Raw genomic sequence first — 20,644 nt, 5'->3', positions numbered from 1 at the left:
TTAAACTGTTTCTTTTGGAAGTATTTGGTTATGTTTCACTTTTATATTCAGGCTTTTAGGTTATTTACATCTAATGCCAGTATTGGTACGGTTGGGTTTAGGTCTACCTTATTTGTTTTCTGTTTTAATTATTAGCTCCAGTTTCCCCTCTATTTCTATTTTATTATTATTTTTTTGGTAATGAGTAGTTTTTACAAATTCCATTGATCTATTGTTGAATTTGAATTATGGGTTATAATTTTTGATTGTGTTATTTTAATGATTTGAAAGCAGTTTCTAAAGTCAAAGTTTTCAAATAAAATACCAATGAGGATATAAATATGTCTTTCTGTAAGAATTCTGTGATTATCTGTTTTATCCTTAATTTTTAGAGGGGCATTAAAATGAATGGACTAAAAGATTAAATTGAAATGAATAATTGTAGTTCATACTCTTTTAAATAAGAGCCCTATACCATAGTATATCTGATCAGGTTTAAACAAATTCAATCCGTAAAATAGGGAGACATTTCAGAAACCTTTACATATACTGTGATTTTTCTGCTAACATCTAGTGGGTGGTTTTGGAGGTAAAGAAGAAAAACTCCAGGGATCCTGCAGTATTAGTGAATTCTAAGACCCATACATATCTGTACAGTGAAGGTCTCCATTAGAGGGATGGATATAGTACAGAAAAACCCAGTGGTGTAGTTTAAGTGTTGCTAGGGAAGCAAAGAGGTGTGACACAGTCATGGGATTCTGAAGCAGTTAACTGAAGTTTGAGTTTTGATTTCATCATTTGATAACTTACAAGCTGTGCTGTCCAATCACTTCAACAATATATTCTCTTATCTCATTAATTATTCTAATTTTGATATTACCAGATATTACTTAGACAAGATAGGTAGACATGGAGACTGGGGCAGTTATAAAATTTCTATAACTAATTATGTGATATAAAATGTAAATTATTGCCCCTATTATTTACTTCCTTCTTTTTAGTAGCACAACAATAAAAGTTAGATAGTAGTGGTGTGATGAAGTGGCTGGGTTTCTTTTCTTGGAGCCAAGATAGTCATCTTAGCTTTGTGAACACATAGTTATTGTCATTACTAGTGTTATAACAATAATCACTAATGAAGGGTAACTAGGGATTTAAATCAAACCTCTTTTTTCAGGAGAGGTAATGGAATGTTACTTCGTCCAGCTCCCTCACATTATTTAAGGTTTTGCTGCCTTTATTTTCTTTTACTCAGAGGGAAATAAGAAAAGAAATAGTCCTCAAATGAAGTAGTGTAACGCAATGTGCCTATAGCTGTTTCATCACAGGCTTGCCATTCTGTCTTTGTTGACACTATAGTCTTTGGAAGTCTGAAGTTCAATATGGTTGCTTAAGAGAGCACTGTTGGTAAAATTGACAGTAAACTTTCATTTGTCAGTGTTTTCTTTTTGATACAGCTAATTCATTCTCTTTTATTTCCAACCATATTGCACAGTTATCAGAAATCTTTTTAAACCAAAGGGCAAATTCATTGATCTATGTTTGTAAGAAACATCAATGTGCTAAAAGATATATTTATATCAAATCTAAGCTAGGCTTTTCACTTGAAATCTCCCAAAAGAGCAAGGATGTATGCACATGTGTACAGGCTATGGTAATTTTGAGTAAAACAAGAATCCCAGTAGGATCTAGGCTACAAATACGCGTAGACTGGCAGCGATGAAGAAATCAGAGTTCTTCCCATCCCACGTAGTGAGTTTTAGCATACAAGCATCTGCTTTTTGTCTTGAATTCTTAGCACCAACCCACCATTATTTGCCACATATGCTGATATACTTTCTCTACAACATCGTTAGCTGTGACTTCCTTGGCTAATCGCTTAACACTTCTGATTCTGTTCCTTATCAAGAAACTGGGGACAATAGCCATAATCTCTAATAGGCTATACTATGTGGATCAAGTAAGCCATGATCCGTGATTACTATATATTTTGGAAATAAAAATATGCACAATGAACACAGAATGTGGCATAAAAGTCTCAGTGAGAATAGCTAGAATGCAGGCTGTGGACACAGTCCTGAAGTTAACTATAGTAATTTATTTATTTGTGGTACTGTTCAAAAACTACAGGGTCCTTCACATGCTAGGCAAGTACTCAATTTATAATGACCTAATCTGTGCAATGGGAGTAGAGTGGATCAAAATGCCTGACTAGATACAGGAGTTGGTCTCTTCCCTTAAAAAATAAAGCTCTTGAAATTATAGGAAGAAAATTTTTAAATGATTGTAAAATACATGGCAGTGAAAAAGATAGATTTATGCCACTAAAGGGCTACATATTTTTTTTCATTTCTGAAAATTAGAAGCCAGATGAAAATGAAGACTAGAAGAAACTTGACAGCCCAATTCAAGCAGCAGAGCATGTTATGATGGGATGAGCACTGGAGGAGCAAAGGCATATGCCTGCTGGGTTAGCTGGTGGGCTAGTTCCTGATTGGCTTTGCCTGCTGGGAGAGCTGGTGAGCTAGCTCCTGATTGGCTGTCTTTTTCCCCATTTTGATTTTCCTCCATTTGCTGAAACAGCGAGGAAGGGCCTTGGAAATTCAGTCAGGTATCACAAGGACCCTAGAGGCTAGGAGGAGGAGTACAGTACTCCCTAAATAAGAGGTAAGTTTTCAGCATACTGCTATGAGCACAGTGAGTGCAGATCTTTCCTTTCCCCCTGTTTAGGAGCACCTGTAGTTAGAACTTGAATCTTCCTTTCTATCCCCATTGCCCTCAATGAATAAAAAATTCAAACACTAAAATGTAAAGACAAAGGAGGATCCTGTTACCCATTTGGGGATGTGAAACAATTGGAAGCCAACAAATAAACCAAAATAAACAGAATTCCTAGGACTAACAGAGCACTTTTTAAATTTAGTTTTATGTTATGTGTATGAGTGCCTTGCCTCCATGTATGCGAGTGTACCTGTGTCATGCAATGTCCGCAGAGGTCAGAAGAGGACATTGGATTTCCTTGGAACTGGAGTTACCAATGGTTGTTAGCTGCCATGTGGATGCTGGGAACCAAACCCAGGTCCTCTTCAAGAGCAGTCAGTACTCTTAACTGCTGAACCATCTTTCCAGCCCCAAATAGAGTACTTTAAACAATGACTGCATTCTAAGAAAAATAATGAGGATAGTAGAGGCATAAAATAGGAAGTGTTATAAAAATGAAACAATTAAAAGATCTGAAATTAAAATTTGTAGACCAAATAAAAAACAGCTTAGTACCTGGTTGGATAGCAAAGGGGACTTAAGCTGTTGTACAAAAGGAAAGTACCATAAAGATACTATGTTGCCATACCTATAGTGATTTTCCGCTATCCTTCCCTCCTCCCTCCCTTTCTCCCTCCTCCCTCCCTCCCTCCTCCCTCCCTCCTTCCCTCCCTCTCTCCCCCCTTCCCCCCTTCCCTCTCTTTCTCCCTTCTTTCCTTTCTTTCTTCCTTCCTTTTCCTCACCTAGTTCAGGTTGGCTTCAAACTTGCTAAGGATGAATTTGAATGCCTGATCCTCCTGCTTCTACCTCACAACTTGGATCACAGGCATGGGTCAACACATCAGCTCCCTCACAAGGTTGTTTAGAGATGATTAAATAAGAAAAAACAGACTTGCCTCGTCCAGAGGCTACAAAGCGAGTTCCAGGCCAGCTGTGTCTACAGGGAGACCCTGTCTCAAAATGAACAAAAGACAAACAGAATATTAGGTGACAGAAGATGGAACACAGTGCAAGGAGAAGTAAAAGTACAAGAAAGTAAAGTGGAGTTCCTCACCTCATACTCAGAGAGGAACAGCCACTGGACTAGTGGTGATTGAACCTCTCTAGATTCAATTTTCTACCCTCACTAAATAAAGTAGTAACATGAGTGGAGGCCATGCATGCTTTGGATGACACACAGCAGGCCAGCAGTAGACTCATCCCATAGTCTCTTGTTCTCTGTCCTCCAAAGCATTCTTATTGCTCCTCTGGATGAGAATTAACTTTGAATCAGATGGGTATCCCAGGATACTTCTAAATTAAAATAAGAATTACAGTTATCTGCTTCATAATGTATCAAACTTAAAAGTTTTAAGCATGTTTTATACTTTATTTTAGTCAAGGCTGACAAGACATTCCCAGTTGTATTTTTAATTGATCCAAGTTTCTCCTGTGTAATTTCTGTTTGCTAGTAAGAAACCTTGTAGGCTGCAGAGCAGTATATGTATCCAACAAAGCCCCAAATGAACACAAACCCTCAGTGCCTTTTAGAGTTGTTTCTCTAAAACGATCTTTTAGGCTTCAAGTTGGTCTTTGTCCTTAAAATTTCTATCACTTAGCTCCATAACTAGCCTGAAGAGAAGAATTCAGGATATCCTGGGACCCATTTCTAGATTTTTATAAACAACTCATCCAACTAATTGTCATACTTCATTACCATTAAGGGGCCAATAATAAAGTCAGTTTACAGACACCATCTTCATTTCCTTGCATTATTTATACAAGCTTGAGATTTATAATTTTAAGACCAAAACTGTTGATAATAATGTACATATTATCGAAATGGCATAATTTATTGATGAAGCACACAAAAAACAGAGGTGATACTTAGAGCACTTTGGAGGCTCATGTATAATTTATAACAGTAAGCAACTTCCCAAAGAAGAGTTAAAATTGCTTGACAGGTCCTGCCTGAACAAATACTAGCTATAAAACTAAGTCATTTTAACTTTATATTGTATAAGAAGGATCTTGTGGTGGGATATCAACAGACTGTTGGTCTTCCATATATGAAGAGCTAAAAGAAGCATTAGTCTATCTGGAAAGAAAAGACCATCATGTCATGCATGCCTGCTTCTTTAGCACTTCTATGTAGAAAATATACCAATAAAAGACAGAATTTGGACTAGGGAGATGGCTGAGCGGTTAAGAACACTGGCTGCTCTTGCAGAAGACTCAAGTTCAAATCTCAGTATCCACATGGTGGCTAACAACTGTTCGTAACTCCAGTTTCAGGGGATCTGAAAGTCTCTTCTGTTCTCTGCAGGCATTGCATGACACAGGTGCACTTTCACACATGCAAGCATAACACACATACACATAAAATAAAAATAAAATAAAATTTTTTAAAAAAGATTGAACTTAAAGCTCTAAATAGATAGGGACCAAAGTGAGACAAATTAATAGCTGAAAACTATTTGTCTTAAAACCTAGACATTTATAGTAAGAATTATTATGTTTCTAAGGTTTTATCTTATAAGGTAAAGAAATCCAATTCAGAGTTTACCTGCTGGATTAGTTTTTCTACAATGAATTTCTATCTTCGAGATTGTTGGAGGCCTTCCCAATTCTTATTCCCTGCTTTCTTATAAAGTTTTCATCCATTTCAGCATTTCATCAACCATAATGTGATCCATGAGTCATAGAAGGCTAACTTGGTCACCCCACTCTCAGAGACTGAGAGAGTATGTAATTTAGTCTAAGCCAATAATGGTGATGCTATTCCTAGTGGACACAGATGCTTAAGGTCCAATCCTAGCACTGAGATATGTAAGAAAGCCTGCTAGTGTGCCTTTAGGAAAGAGTTTTCCATGATTAATAAAGGAATTTGAGAAAAGATGGTCTCCTTTTATTTCTCCAGGCACTGTCATATCTGAATGTATTGCCTGAAAATACTGTTGCTATAAGGAAATCCAGCAAGAGGCCAAAGGAACCTGTAGATGGCAGAGGGAGTAAATGGAAATAACTTGTAACTTGGTGACTTCACTGAACTGCTAATATAATTGATCTTAAAGACTGCCCTGAGCCAGGTATGGTGGTACAGGCCTATAATTTTGGAGGCTGAGACAGGAGGATAGAGAGGCCCAGGCCAGCCTGGAGCTACACAGTTAGGCCCTATATCAATAAGCAAAATGGGACTGATGAGATGGCTCAGTGGATAAAGGCAGTTGCTGCCAAGCCTGATGACTTGAGTTTGATCCCCAGGACCTACATGGTGAAAAGAGAGAACTGACTCCTGCAAGTTGTCCTTTAATCTCTACACATGCATGTGCCCATCCACATCCTCTACCTCACACAATAAATTTTAAAAAATTATTTGTTTTTATTTTATATGTATGACTGTTATGCTTGCATGTTGTGAGTGCACCCATTTCATGCAATGTCTGAGGTGGGCAAAAGAGGGCGTTGGATCCCCTGGAACTGGAGTTACAGATAGTTGTTAGCTGCCATGTGGGTGCTGGGATTCAAATCTGGGTCTTCTACAAGAATATCCAGTGTTCTTAATCGCTAAGCCATCTCGCTAGCATCCCCAATTTTTCTAAAGGCAAAACAAGAAGATGCTCTAACTTTGGTACATCTTATATATGCTAAGTTCTATTCTTATTTAAGTAATTTTATTGTATATATACATATATGATATATACGTATATACATATATATATATATATATATTTGTGTGTGTGTGTCTGCTGTCTGTGTGTGTTTGTATGGGTGTATATGTTCATGTGTGCAAGTACCCTCTAAGGCTAGAAGAGAGTATCACATCCCCTGGAGCTAGAGTTATGGGCAGTTGTGAGCTACCTTATGTGGATGTTGGGAACTGAACTTTGGCCCTCTGAAAGATCAGCAAGTGCCCTTAACTGTTGAATCATTTCTCCTGCCCCTTATTTAGGTAATTTTAAATGAAAGTGTATGCTACTAGTGACTAAAGACCTCATAGCTTATTTATGGGCTATTTGTCACAATTGTTTTGGAGACTAGCATCTGCTCCACCATTCATATGCCATCCTGTGAGGATCTGTTTATTACTGACAGTGAAAGGTAACTGTGGTGAGAAAGTATTTTTCCTAGTATAGAGGCAGGAAAGGCCTAATCCCATCCTTGTCTCCTTTCCAGACTATCACAATCCAAATATTTGTAGAAATAAAATGTTGCATCAATGTATTATCACAGACATACTGTTAGGATCTATGTAGACATTGAAATGACCTGCCTTTGGGAGGTAGTGTAGAATGGCTTAGTGTGTTTCACCCTTGCCTCTAATCTTAAACTGCTGGTACAAGAATGAATGGGAGATAGATCACATGTGCTGCATCAATACAGGGTGACCAAAGCCTACCAGACACTAGGAGTGTTCTTCTCTTTGGCTTATTGTAGGTCCCTTAGTTTCTGCCCATTACCAAGCCCAAGCTTTCAGTCTCCTATCTTATTCTATGGCTGCAGTAATATACTCAGCCATATTCTCATATAAGATTCCTTTCTGAGTAAGTTATAAAAACCAGCTGACTGACCACCGGGAATCCTACTCTCTGCAGTGACTAGCACTGATGGATATAGGTCAATGCAACATCTTCTCTGTGATAGTTTTTCTTCCTGTTGTAATTTATTTCCCCTTTCCCATATATCAAACCCATTTAATCTTAAAGAAAGAACACCCAACTCTAAAATCTTTCAATCTTAAAAAAGAAGATGCAGTTACTGTTGTCATGGCTACTGTTGATGGATCTCACGGGCTGCTAGTACATATGCAATAGCAACATGAGCCCTAAGCTCTAGGTGTCACTGCTGTCACTTACTTTAAGCTTCTAGTTATTACTGCTCCACAGTTCCAGGTAGACTTAGTAGAGAGTACAAAGTATACAAATGTATTTTGGTTTTCCTCAGAGCAATAATAGATCCTGAAACCAACAAAAAGATGCTCTGTCATTAAAATTTTTAACTGGCAATTTTTTCATCAGTTAAGATGGTTTCTAGACATATTTAAAAATGCATATTTTAAGAATAAATATGTATGCACAATTAGGGTCAATTTCTAGTCAAAGAACATTGTAGCCGAGTTAATGATTTAAAAAATAAGGAAGGTTATACATAGTATTGGTATTTCTTGAGGTGCTTATAGAATCAAGACATGTCAGAGTTATAAGCTGTCTTACATAAGAGCCATTGAAATTCCCAATTTACCAATGAGGAAACCAAGGCCTAGAGCAGTATGGAAAAGGTAACGGTAGATCTACACTTCAGTTGTGTTGATTCACTAGCCATATCATGCTCTCCTGTGATAAGTTCCTTTTGTATTTAGTCTCTGTAGCCCTTGCTGTTGCTTTTCCTCTGTGTTTGCTTCCCCTCCCAGTCATTATTTACCTCCTGGCAGCAATGATCTCTCTCTCTCTCTCTCTCTCTCTCTCTCTCTCTCTCTCTCTCTCCTATTATATATAATAGGATATATATCCTATTATACAATAAACATTCTTCCTGTTATTGTATTCCTAGGTCCCAGACCAATACAAGAAGACTTATAGTCACTACAGGAGAGTGAGATCATGCTTGCGTATCCAATACTGTCACTAAAGCTAGTTATTTCCCCTCTGTCTCCCGGGATGCAGCTTCTATTCAAGCAGGATGAAGGAGGGATGAATGCTGGCCAAGGAATTATCGGCATACAGTATCTAAAACTGACAATTTTTCAAGCTATAAATTAGCCCAAATAAACCCTTTTATGAAATTCTGAGTTGAGTCAATAAAAAGGAAATCACTGTTTCTTTTAAAAGAATCATGTTATAAATAATAATTTCAATGTTATCTCTCTGTTGGTCAAATGAGTTATATTCTGATGCCTTATATCTAATTTTCCTTGTTCCTCACTTATGTGAATGAGCTCTTCCTTCCTGCCTACTTATACACAAGTTGACGGTGATTCACTGAAATCATACTACACTGATCATGGTGATTATGGCAGGAGAGAAGCACATTTTTTGTGTGCTTAGAAGTTGCCATTTTGGGGGATAGAGAGATGGCTCAGCGGTTAAGAGCACTGACTGCTCTTGCAGAGGACCTGGGTTTGATTCCCAGCACCCACATGGCGGCTATGGACTGTCCTAAGCACCAGTTCCAGGGGACTCTGAAGCCCTCTTCTGACCTCTGTGGCATTGCACAACACAGGTGCACTCACTTACATGCAGGCAATACACTCATAAAATAAAAATAATAAATAAAATATTTAAAAAAGAAGTTGAGGCAGGCAGATCTCTGTGAGTTTAAGGCCAGTCTGGTCTACATAGTGAGTTCCAGGACAGCTGGAGCTACAGGGAGACCCTGTCTCAGAAAGACCAAAAAAAAAAAAAAAAAGTTGACATTTTTGTCAAGATTTTAATAAAGTAGTAAGGAAGGGCAAATTACTCATGTGCTTTAACCGTCTCCCAGCATGTTTGCAGTGCTGAACACTGCACTTTGAGGAAGTAAATGCTAATTCTGGACACCTGCAACTTCTGATTCGGGGTGTTTCAAAGGGATTCAGTTTCCCCTGTGAAGCAGGAGTGCACTCTCTTCCTTCCCATCCTGCTTGGTAGGCACAGCAGTGAGGACTGCCTTTCTATGTTGTATGAACTAATTCGGGGGCATGTTTCCTGGGACAAAATTCACTCTTGAAGCATCAGAAATATAATCACACAAGAGTCTATAATGGACTCAAGGGGCAACAGCTGCTTTTAAATGCTACTGAGTTTATTCTGTGACTAATAAACATAGAAAGGAAGTCTTGATGGTGCTCCTGAGGAGGATTCTCCTAGCGATGATGCTTCACTTACCCAATCAGTCAATTCTAAGCTTCATGTGTGCAAGGAAAGAAATGGCCTCTTGAGGGAGAGGCGGCAGGGCTACTGTACTCTATGGCGACACCCTCCCAAAAGCTCTCTGACAGAAATAAGGAGTTCACATAAAATGACAGAAGGATGGAAACATTTCTTTCTTTGGAATATAGAAATCATTCAGAAGCCCTTCTCCAGGAAGATGATCCTCGTGGGCCCTCAGTAACATGACATATAAACCAATAATGAGTTATTTTTCTTTTACATGTAAGATAATGTGTTTCTATGCAGAATTTTGTTGTTTAGCTTTTTCAGAAGGTTGAAGCAAATGGTTTATTGCTACAAAACATTACTCTCTTAAGTACATTATATGTGTATTATACCAACATTTTATTCAGTTAGGAAGGCTATGTGTGACTTACAGTAAGTTTCCCTGTTATGTATAAAACCTGGGTTTAATATACAGAATTTTGTTTAAACTGAAAAAAAAATCTACTGATTCAACCCTCCTAATTTCTTTCTTATTATAGGAAAACTAGAGTTCATTTTTCCATCGTTCTGATGACCATCCTCTTCACTTGCTTCTTTCTGACCTTCTTTTTAGATTCCAGGGCTCTGCTGACCACACCCTTCCTCATCTTTCTTCTCCTCTCTCTTTGGCTCTCCTCCTCTCCGCCCAGTAGTTCCTTCTCTGTTGCCTGAGGATTTCTTTTTCTTGGCCTGTACTATGCACCGTGGGATTCTTGCTCTCCTTTCCCCTTCTCCCTGATTTTATGCCTCCCTGATTGATCATGCCTGCCATGAGCACTCATGCTCACACCCACACCAGTCCTTGCAGCTCTAAAACTCAGCTGATTCTCCACCAGACATTTCTACTTTATGTGACTCAGGACTAATTAAGTACAGCCAGATATGAACTTGAGAACTCCCATAGTCTTGCCCTTCCCCTATTCACTGTTTTCTTTCAGAGAAAGACTGTGTTTTTCCCAATTGTTCAATGGCTTTAGAAACCTCAGCATTCTCCTCTTTAACATTTCCGTGGCCTGAAAGTCTGACCTGCTAAGCATCTCCCATATCTTCCACTCCTTTGTGTTTCACTGTTTTTATCTGGTTTTAACTACTCTGTATTGTTTTTTTTTATCGTGTTGCTAACAGGAAAATATCATTAAATTTCCTTTATTTATTTATTTATTTATTTATTTATTTATTTATTTATTTGTGTGTGTGTGTGTGTGTGTGTGTGTGTGTGTGTGTATACATGCCATGGCATGCATATGGAAGTCAAAGGACAACTTGTGGGAGTTTGTCATCTCCTTCCTGGAGACTGATTTCAAGTCATCAGGCTTGGCAGTAGGCACCTTTATCTGTTGAGTCACCTAGAAGCTTCACGTGTACAAGGAAAGCCTCTTGAGGCATTTGATACATGCAGGTCCCTATGCCAAATAGCTCAACTATCACCTCCTTTAGGAAGGTGTTTAGAGTCCTCATTCTTTTTTATATTCATCTCTGAGTTACCATGATTACTTTCCTCTTTCCCTTAATTACCTAACAGTGGTTTATCAAGTTATGAAGGGCAAAGACTGATATACACTCACTTCTTGGGTTTGTGTAACAGGTGGGTTTTGGAAAATATTGGACTATATAGAGCTGAACCATGAGATGTGTGAGTATATGAGTACTTGTGTGTGCGTGTGAGAGAGACAGACAGAGAGACAGAGAGAGACAGAGGCAGAGACACACAGAGAGAAGGAGAAACACAAGAGTGAAGGGGTCCATTTTCCATACACCTCCCAACTCTTAATACACACACATACATTATAACTTAATTCCATAGCATATTTCACTTAAAAGCTAAACTTCCCAAGAGTGGTCTACACTCACTCTCTTCATTTTTCCTTTCTTCTGACTGGCTCATGAGCACCATGGAAATTTGTATGGTAGAGAAAACATGGGTTCAGGATTCAGGCTTTTTTGTTGCTTCAATTTTTTAATTGCTTTACAGTTTCATATATTTATATAATGAATTTTATTCATTATTAATCCCCATTCCCCTCTCATGCCCCTCCCATTCCTGTTGAAACCTACTTCTCAACAAGACTCCTCCCACTTTGATGTCGTCTTTATGTGTGTGGTTCACTGAGTTTAACTTGAGTTTCTTGCCCAAGCATGGATGGGCAGTTATTTACTGAAGCAAGGGTAACTAACCAGTGCCTCTACCACTATAGAAAATGATACCCTCTCTCTAAGCAACCATTAAGTGCTAATAGCCCCTCAGGGACAGGAGGGCCTCATGGACTTTTCCCCATCCATGATAAAAAGTTGATGGTCCTAATTTTGTGCAGGTCTTGTGCAGATATCCACAGCTGCAGTGAGTTCACAAGTGAAATAATGTCATGTCCAGAAGACATCTTTTTGCTGCACATCTCTCTATCCTCTGACTCAAATATTCCATTTCTGTCCCTTCTTCCATGATGTACCCTGAGCCTTGGAGTGGTGACAGAGCTGTCCCATTTAAGGTTAAGCACTCCACCATTACTTATTCTTGGCCTTTTGGCCAGTTATGGGTTTCTCCATCAACCACTTCCTGCTGCAGTAAGAAGTATTACTGATGAACACATGGTACAGTGTTAATTTATGGGTAGAAATATCAATATTTAGAAGGCAGTTTGACCAACATGTCCATTTAGCAAAACAATAGTGGCAGGTTCCTTGCTAAGGCCTATGACCACCGCCCCCACCCAAATCATAAGCTCTTGATCAGATTTATGGAACCAGGTATGAGTTCCTTTCTATGGAGCAGACCTCAACTCCAATCACAAAGTGGCTGGTTACCCCAAAATCAGCCATGAAACCTGCACCAGAGGGTATATCTTACCCAGCAGGTCATTATTGTAGCTTGTAGTAGTGACAAGCTGGGTAACACGGTTGATGGTTTATCTCCCCTAGCAGCCTACACTGCACTTTCTGTTAGCTTATTAAAGATCTGGTAGAATTCAGAGGTAAACCCATTTGAGCTTGGACTTTTATTTTACTTGAGAGACTTTTAATTACTACTTTGATCTCATTGCTTGATATAGGTCTATTTGAGTTATTATTTCATATTGGCTTAAAGTCACATTGGTTGGTCATATGCATATAGAAATTTTTCCACTTCTTTTAGGTTTTCCAGTTTAGTGATATATGGTGATTAACACAAAAACCCACAACTGGGGAATGTGCAGAGAATAAGAGTCAGAATTGACACCTATATCAAATATCTGCCTCTAAAGGGTCAGGGATCATTGTGGAAAGGTGGTAGAAAGGTTGCAAGGGCCAGAGGTGGCAGATGACCACAAGGAAACAGTTTTCCAGACAGCTGGTCAGTTACTCATATAAACTCACAGCAATGGTGTCAGCATGCACAAGTCTAACCTAAAGTTACCTAATTTTTGGCAAAAATGACTAAAATATATATTGGAGAAATATATGCCTCTTTAACAAATGGTGCTGGGAAACTTGGATTTCAACATGAAGAAAATTGAAACTTGATCCTTATTTCTCACTCCGCACAAAATTCAACCCCAATGGACCAAGAACCTCAACAAAAAACTTGATTTTGGGGCTGAAGAGATGGCTTTGTGGTTAAGAGCACATACTGCTCTTGCGGAGGACCTGAATTCTGTTTTCAGTACCCACATCAGGCAGCTTACAAGTGCCTGTAACTCCAGTTCCAAGGAGCTCTAATGCCAGCTCCATTGGAAACTGCATTCATGTGCACAAACACACACATAATTAATAATAATAACACCTGATACTCTGAAACTGTTAGAGATAAGAACTGCACAGATAAGAACTTTCTAATAAGTCTCTGATAGCTCAGGAAATAAGACCAACAACTGACAAATAGTTTCTCATGAAACTATAAAGCTTTTGTTCAGTAAAGGAAACTGTCAAACTAGGGAAAAGGCAGTCCACAGAATGGGAGGAAATCTTTCCCAGCTATTCGTCTGCCAGAGGATCAGTGTCTAGATATGCAAAGAACTAAAAATAAAACAAGATAAACAAATACCAAAGATCAAGAAAATAAACAACTCAATTAAAATTGGCTATATTATGTATATTTAGTGTTTAAACTATGGTATGATGTGGGGAGTTTTGTTTTGTTTTGTTTTTTCTGGTTCTGTCTATTTGTTGCTCTTGCGATCCTCTTATATCCAGATTTGTATCTCTTTCCCAGATGCAGTGTAGTGCTAATTTATGGGAAATTTTCTGCTATGGTTGTATTGAAAAGATTCCCTATTCCTTGGCATGAAATTCTTCTTCTTTTGTGAAATTTGGGTGGCAGAGTGAGAAGACATATACTGAGCCAGTTTTGTAGATTCAGTATTTCCTAAGGGTAGTTTGCTCACAGATGTCTGGAGAGGTAACAGAAAACTTCGCCTTTAGCTTCTTTTATATACCATGTTCTCACGTCCCAGGTCAGCAGGGACTTTATTCTTTAGGAGTCATTGTGGTTCCATTAACAATGCTGTAACAGCCCCATGGCTCTTTGTATCTGTTTTCAATGGTTAGAACCCAGAGAGGTCAGGTATATCATTAACATTCAAGCTTCCCACAAAGCCAACTCCTTACTGAAAGTTATAAAACCCAACAGGAATTACTCAGTGCTCAAATAAACAGAGGTGGTTAAATCACCCAGGGGAAACATAATAAAGTCAATTACAAGTCAATATGGGGAGGTTTATCAGATTTCTTTCCCCCCTGACCAAAGAAGCAAGAAAGGCTTCTTTCAAAGCTTGGGATAAAAGTAGGCTATGTGCAGAGGTGGCAAAGAAAAAAGGAACAGAGACACTGCCTGTTTCTTCAGGAGTAAATCAAGACTAGACAGATTTCTTGTACATGAACTGTTTCATTTACATAAAGATTTATTTTAATTCAATTTAAGAGAAACTTTTTGAGTACTATCTGTTAGGCACTAAGATAGGAACTTCAAGAAAAGGTTGGAAAAAATAACAACAAACATAAAAATCAAGCAACATAATTTCTACCTACCCTCAAGACCTTCACATACTATTGTCAAGAGAAGTTTACAAAATTAGCATATAGCTTCAAATGCATCCAAGACTGGTGTGTATAAAAGCACTCAGAGACAGCAGGGAGCAATTCCTTGATCCTCAGATGGCAGTTTTACTAAGAATGTTACACATATGAAAGTAGCTCTTAAAGTTGTATCAGGATGATAATGACGGCAAGAAAAACAGAAAGGGAAAAATCTGTTGTTTTATAGAAAACTTAGAATTAAACGTCCTAAACCTTCTAAGGTGGTAAGTTCAGGTATTTTAAAATCTCTGCAAACAAAGAGCTATTATTGTGACTACCACTAACTTCGTGGCCTTACAATTTTAAGCCTTTCTTCCTTTTCTTTTTCTTTAGAACCGATAGTCAACATGGTATTTACATTTATATCACCAAAACTCCTAATAACTGTTGGTATTAGGAAAACAATATAACAGAAAACACATAAATTAAACAGACCGCCAAACCATTCTATCACAGTGTATTCATTATCATTGAGCCTTTTTGTTTTAAAGTGAATACCAATCTACCTCATTAAAAGGTGGGGAGGTCCCAAGAGAATGTAGCTCTCTGAATGTGGACAGTTTGACATCAGGGGATTAAAGGATGGAAGAAGCTGTACAAGATGTCAGCAACAACATTCTTTGGTTGAACTAGTCTTAGAAGTTTTAGTATTTGGAAAGAGACTCATATTTGTCTTGCTGCCAGAGGACTCTTTCCTGTTTGAACCAAGTGAATGACAAGTGGCTATTTCCACAGTTTCTTGTCATGCTAGGCACTAAAACTCAAGGGGCTCCAAACTATGTATGTTTTCATGGGGCTTGGTAAACACTGGCAGAATTAAAGTTTTTATAGCAGCTTACTTTGCTTTTGTTTCTTTCCTTGATAATATTATTATATTTTTAGTTGATAATATATTTTTTTCTTACAATGTTCTATATTGATAACAGCTATGAAGTCTATATTTAGAAGTCATTAAATAATATCAAGAGTTAAAAAAACAACAAAAACCAAGCATGAAGTAACTTTAGAAATAAAAGAAACCATGAGAATTATTTATAGATAAGGCAACACTGAGGTTTATGAGTGCTTAAAGTCAAGTACAATTTAATGGCTGAACTGAGAATAGGATCCATGTGAGGGAACCAATCCCTCTGCCTCATAGGCAGGGCCACCCACTCTACAACTCAAAGGGCAGCATTCACACAGAATGGGCAACACACCCTAAAAGTACAGCAAGCACCAGGCTTGACTCAAACCCTAGTGGGTGCTCTGATGACTCCTATAATAGAGCCACTTCAGGGCCACTAGAAGCCTCTCAACTGTTTCGTTGTTCTTATGTTCGAGGTAGGGGTACACTGCAGTTTTGGTTCCTCCATTATACTGGTTTCCTCGAGAGAACTGGGTAGCTTTGTGGTTTATCAGTGTACTTCACCATAATTATTAAAATTTAAGGTGTTTTCTTCCTTCTTGCACACCCATCAGTGGCTTTTGGATGGATCATATTAAAGTCATACTTGTAGAATTTATAAAGCATAAACCTTCTACATGGTCTGGTAAAAGAGAATAGTCAGCTTACTCCTACACTCACATTTTAAAACAAAACTGTTTTTCTTTCTGATGAAGACTCAGGGTTAGCATTTGTTGGTGCAGCCATGTCTGCGAGGAATTTTAATCTGAAGCAGCCCTCTCCATTTCCACAGAGTTGAGGTGTCACAGTTGATAATTCATATCACAGTTTCTGAATCCACAGAGCATGAACATATAATGGTCCTTTTTTTTTTTTTTTTTTTTTTTTTTTTTAAGAGTTTGGGAACTTATGTGGCTAAAAGAGTGTAATAAAGTGTAGTAAAATTATAATATTAAATGTGAGCTCATTATCCGAAGCATTGATCCACCTCAGTGAGAAAAACACCAGCAGGGGGTGAGAACAATGAAGATGGTGATACAAATCATTAAAGAAAGCCATTTGCTGCCCAAACTGCTTAACAGAGCCTGTGCAGCCTACTGGAGCCCCACATTCATGCAGGCCTAGTGGATTTTCCGCTGATTGAATGCAGTGTCATTCAAACCAAAGCAAGGTGCTATCTCTGGTGTGAGGCACATTATAAGAAAAAGAATACAGGGTCTCTGGGGCTTCCACTGATATACTGTGATTTTTTAGCACACCATTTGCATTTTAATTTGGACCCAGGAAGTACATTTTACCTGGATGTTTACTCCTTAGAAGGTGTTGAGAAATTCCTCTCCTCCAACTGGCTCACTATTTGCTCTATCTTACAGAATCTAGATGAATCTATCAAATAAATCTCCTGAACTCTCAAATAGAACTTAAACAAAAGCCCTGGAGGTCTTGAAGCTAGATTTGACCTCAGAGGTAGCAGTGGTATAAGATGGTTGTGCAGCAAGTATCCCACAAGGAGACCCTGGAGAGTATGCAGACCTTTCATCCTGGAGTGTTTGGGGCTAAATGGACTCTTTGGAAGCAATACTTCCAGACATAGATAGAGCTAGAGCTAGAGCTAGAGACAGAGATGGATAGATAGATGATAGATAGACAGATGATAGATAGATAGATAGTGTTCAGGTTGAGTTGCAACCTTTGAGGCATTCCTCCTGATTCAGCACTCAAATTATTAGTTAAGATTTATTTTATTTGTTTTTGTGTGTGTGTGTGTGTGTGTGTGTGTGTGTGTGTGAACTCAATAAGTACAGGTATCCATAGAGGTCTGATGTGTCTGATTCCCCTGGTGCTGGAGTTACAGGCAATCGTGAGCTGCCCAGTTTGGTTGCTGGGAATTGAAGTCAGGTCCTCTGAAAGAGCAGTAAGAGTTAAGAGCACTCTTAACCACTGAGCTATTTCTCCAGCCACACATGCAAATTCTTTATCCTACAAAAAGTCTTTCCACCCAGAATATCCATCATGAAGTGGATATAAAAGATAGGCAGTCCACTTTGGGCTAGATTTGACTTCCAGCATGGTATGTTAGCCAAGCATGTCTCAAATTGTTTTAATTGACATTCATCATAATCCTTCAACTAGGTGCCAACATCCATGCTGCAGATGTGGGGCACATGCGTAGCAGAATAGAGCAAAGACTACCATGTGTAATCTCTTCTGTTGGGTAGATTCCAAATGGAGCATCCTTTCAATGACACAAAGACCATTAAAAAGTTATTTCCTTATTTATTTGTTAAGAGGTTGCCTCTCTCATGTGTTTCCTCTTCATCCTCCGTCTCCCAAAATTTTCACACTCTTGTACCCTTCAGAGCCCAACTCAGGAATTTGCCCTTTCTTTCTCTAGCTGCACGACCATGGGCAGTTCTCTCTGAATTATCTTCTGAAGTTTATTGCTTTTCCAGCAACTGTTTTACAGGGAGAACTGACTACTGGAGAGGCTAATTGTTTTCTATATAGATGGTTTGAATTTAATGTGGCACAATCTTTGAGAAATCGGATGTTATTTAATTTGTCATTCTCTTTCCCTATAAATTCCAGAAGAATACTGTATATAAAGGCCCAAGGAAGAATAATATTTGTATATGAATTATGACAGAGAAAAAATCCTGACACTCCTCAACCAGACTTGGAAAAGTCTTGGAAAAGAACAAATGTGTTCCTCAATTCTCATTTTACCCTGGTTCATATTTTAAATTAAAGCTTCTGGCTAGAAGTCAAAGGGCACACTTCCTTACGGGATGTAAGAAAATGACTTATGAAAATAGACTACAGAAAACTTTTGGAAGGAAAGGAGGAATAAAGGAAGGAAGGGAAGAAGGAAAGGAAGAAGGAAGGAGGGGAGAGAAGGCAGATTGCATAGTACCACAGACCTTTAGAGTTAGAAATGACACATCATGCTTCCAATATTTTTTTGTAAATCAGAAAGTCACTGTTGGATAGGAACACATGATGCCAAGCTTTCTTTCTTTTCTGCCTAGAAGAGAAGTAGGGAGGAGAAATATGCAGTAGAGCTCAGGTGGGAGGAAAAGGGGGACTGTTTTCAAAACACTTTGAGTATAAATCTCCTTTTTCAGTTTTTATTTTGACATTAAAATGAAGTTTATAGCTCTTATGTTTTCCAGAAGTTACATTCTTTGATGGAATCATGTTTTGATGTTTATAACAATTAAATCTATGGCTGGGTATTCAGCATTCAATCTAGAGACCACGCCACAAGACCAAACCATTGTCTTTTACTAGAAATGTCAGGAAGAGAAAGAGAGGCAATTTATCAGGGCTAAGTCTATATGAAACAATTTGCTCTTTTTGTCTGCTTGGTATTGAACATCAGAGAGATATGTGTACTTCTCATGTTAATAGTCCACACACCCCTGGAACTTACTAATTAATTTCAGATTGAGGCAACAAAGCTCCAGGACACTGTTAGGAAACTCAAGGTTTTCAGTGATAGGAAAACAAATGACTGGGCCTGCTCTTCTCTGCACTTCCACTGCTTGGCAGAGGACAAATACTGCTCACTGCCCATGGAGAATTCGATATGCCATTGACTTCTGTCCTGTACAACCTCAGGCAGGTCAGCCCGCTGTTCAATGAAAGACACTTGTGTTGCAACACTACTGTGCTTGTGATTAAAGGGCACTGGATCACTCCAGACATTTAACAGCACTAAATGGACTATTAGGCAGAATTGAAATTGAGGTGACCTCTACAATTTCATCTCAGAAACACATGGGCCACCAAGTAATTACCTCATATCCTAGACACTTCACATTGCTTTTCCGTCTGGCACTAGAGAATGAAAGCAAGCTAACACTGATGGAATATTTCTTGTATTCATCACAGTGCTAAGCCATTTACTAGCTTATTTAATCTCTACCACATCCCTCTAAAGGATGGGCTTTATGTTTCTGTTATAGAAGTGGAAATTAAGGCTTGCAGGGGTAAAGGAGTTTTGTCACTCTTTGAGAAAGTGATGTGATGAGAAAAGATGGAAAAACTCATCCCTCTATAGGTATCAGCTTATTAGTAAACAAGAGAAAAATCTAGTAATTATATATTTTTTCTTTTCCTACTTTCATTTTCTTGATAGTCAAATGGAAAACAACATCTATTATCAAGCAATTGTTTAGAGATAGAGATAAATAGCTCTTGTTATCTTACATTTGTGGTTTCCTCTGTTGAGATTTCTCACAGCTGGCTCCTACTTTATCTTCATGTCTTAGCTTAAACATCACTACTTCTCACAAGTCTTTCCAGGCTAGCCATCTAAAGTCTCCCCAACTTCCCAACTTTCTAGCACTTCCTATTTACCACCTTCATTGCACCCATCATAAGAGAAATTATTTATATTTCTTCCCCATCAAAATACAGCCCAGTAACAAAAGGACTGACTCTGTTTTGCCTGTTCTGTGTCTCCTGTCTAGCTGTGTGTCTGCCATGTTGTCACTACTCAAAATACTAGGTCGGTGGCTGAAACTGCATGACTGAGTGTGAATCATGGAAGGGTACTGCACTTACAATTTCAGAGATAATAACCAGAACTTTCCTCCTACCCCTTTGACTTCCAGGAGGTTCATTTCCATTTGGCCTCATTTTTCATCTCCTTCACCAGTGACCCTCCATCAAGTGATGCTGAACTTCAATGTAGGAAAAGAAAGTCAACTTTGTTTCCTCTCTGTATCAATCAGCAAGATATTTGTCTCTTGATCCTGGGAAGAGGACTGTCTATACTGGATCTGACTTAGGGTTCAACTGTAAGCAAGTGGGTATAAATCAAGGCACTGGTGACTCTTTGTGCCAGTACTTAACATGGTGAAGATACTTAACGATAAGAAGGGAAAATGGTGTCCATGGAATAAAGAAACTTGCCCTAATAATCTTCTACCCTCCCAGGAAGTTCTGAGAATCTTTCTTTAGGGTGTTATCTGCCCATAGCATGGTCAAAAGTATTCCTTGGATTCTGACTTTATAGTAAAATTTATTAATTTTCTTTTTCTCACTGCTAGGGATGGAACACAGGGTCTTGTATATGCTAAGCAAGTGCTCT

At 38.4% G+C, this 20,644-nt stretch overlaps 1 protein-coding gene across 4 annotated transcripts in view; it reads right to left on the bottom strand.

Moving 5' to 3' along the window:
- Positions 1-20,644, bottom strand: part of Rnls (renalase, FAD dependent amine oxidase) — a 349,461-nt gene that overhangs the window by 165,170 nt on the left and 163,647 nt on the right. The window lies entirely within an intron of this gene.

Source organism: Nannospalax galili, unplaced genomic scaffold, assembly GCF_000622305.1.
Source record: "Nannospalax galili isolate Female #2095 unplaced genomic scaffold, S.galili_v1.0 scaffold498, whole genome shotgun sequence".
Taxonomy (NCBI): domain Eukaryota; kingdom Metazoa; phylum Chordata; class Mammalia; order Rodentia; family Spalacidae; genus Nannospalax; species Nannospalax galili.
Note: the sequence above shows the minus strand (reverse complement) of the source record. Positions and strands in the feature narration are given on the sequence as shown.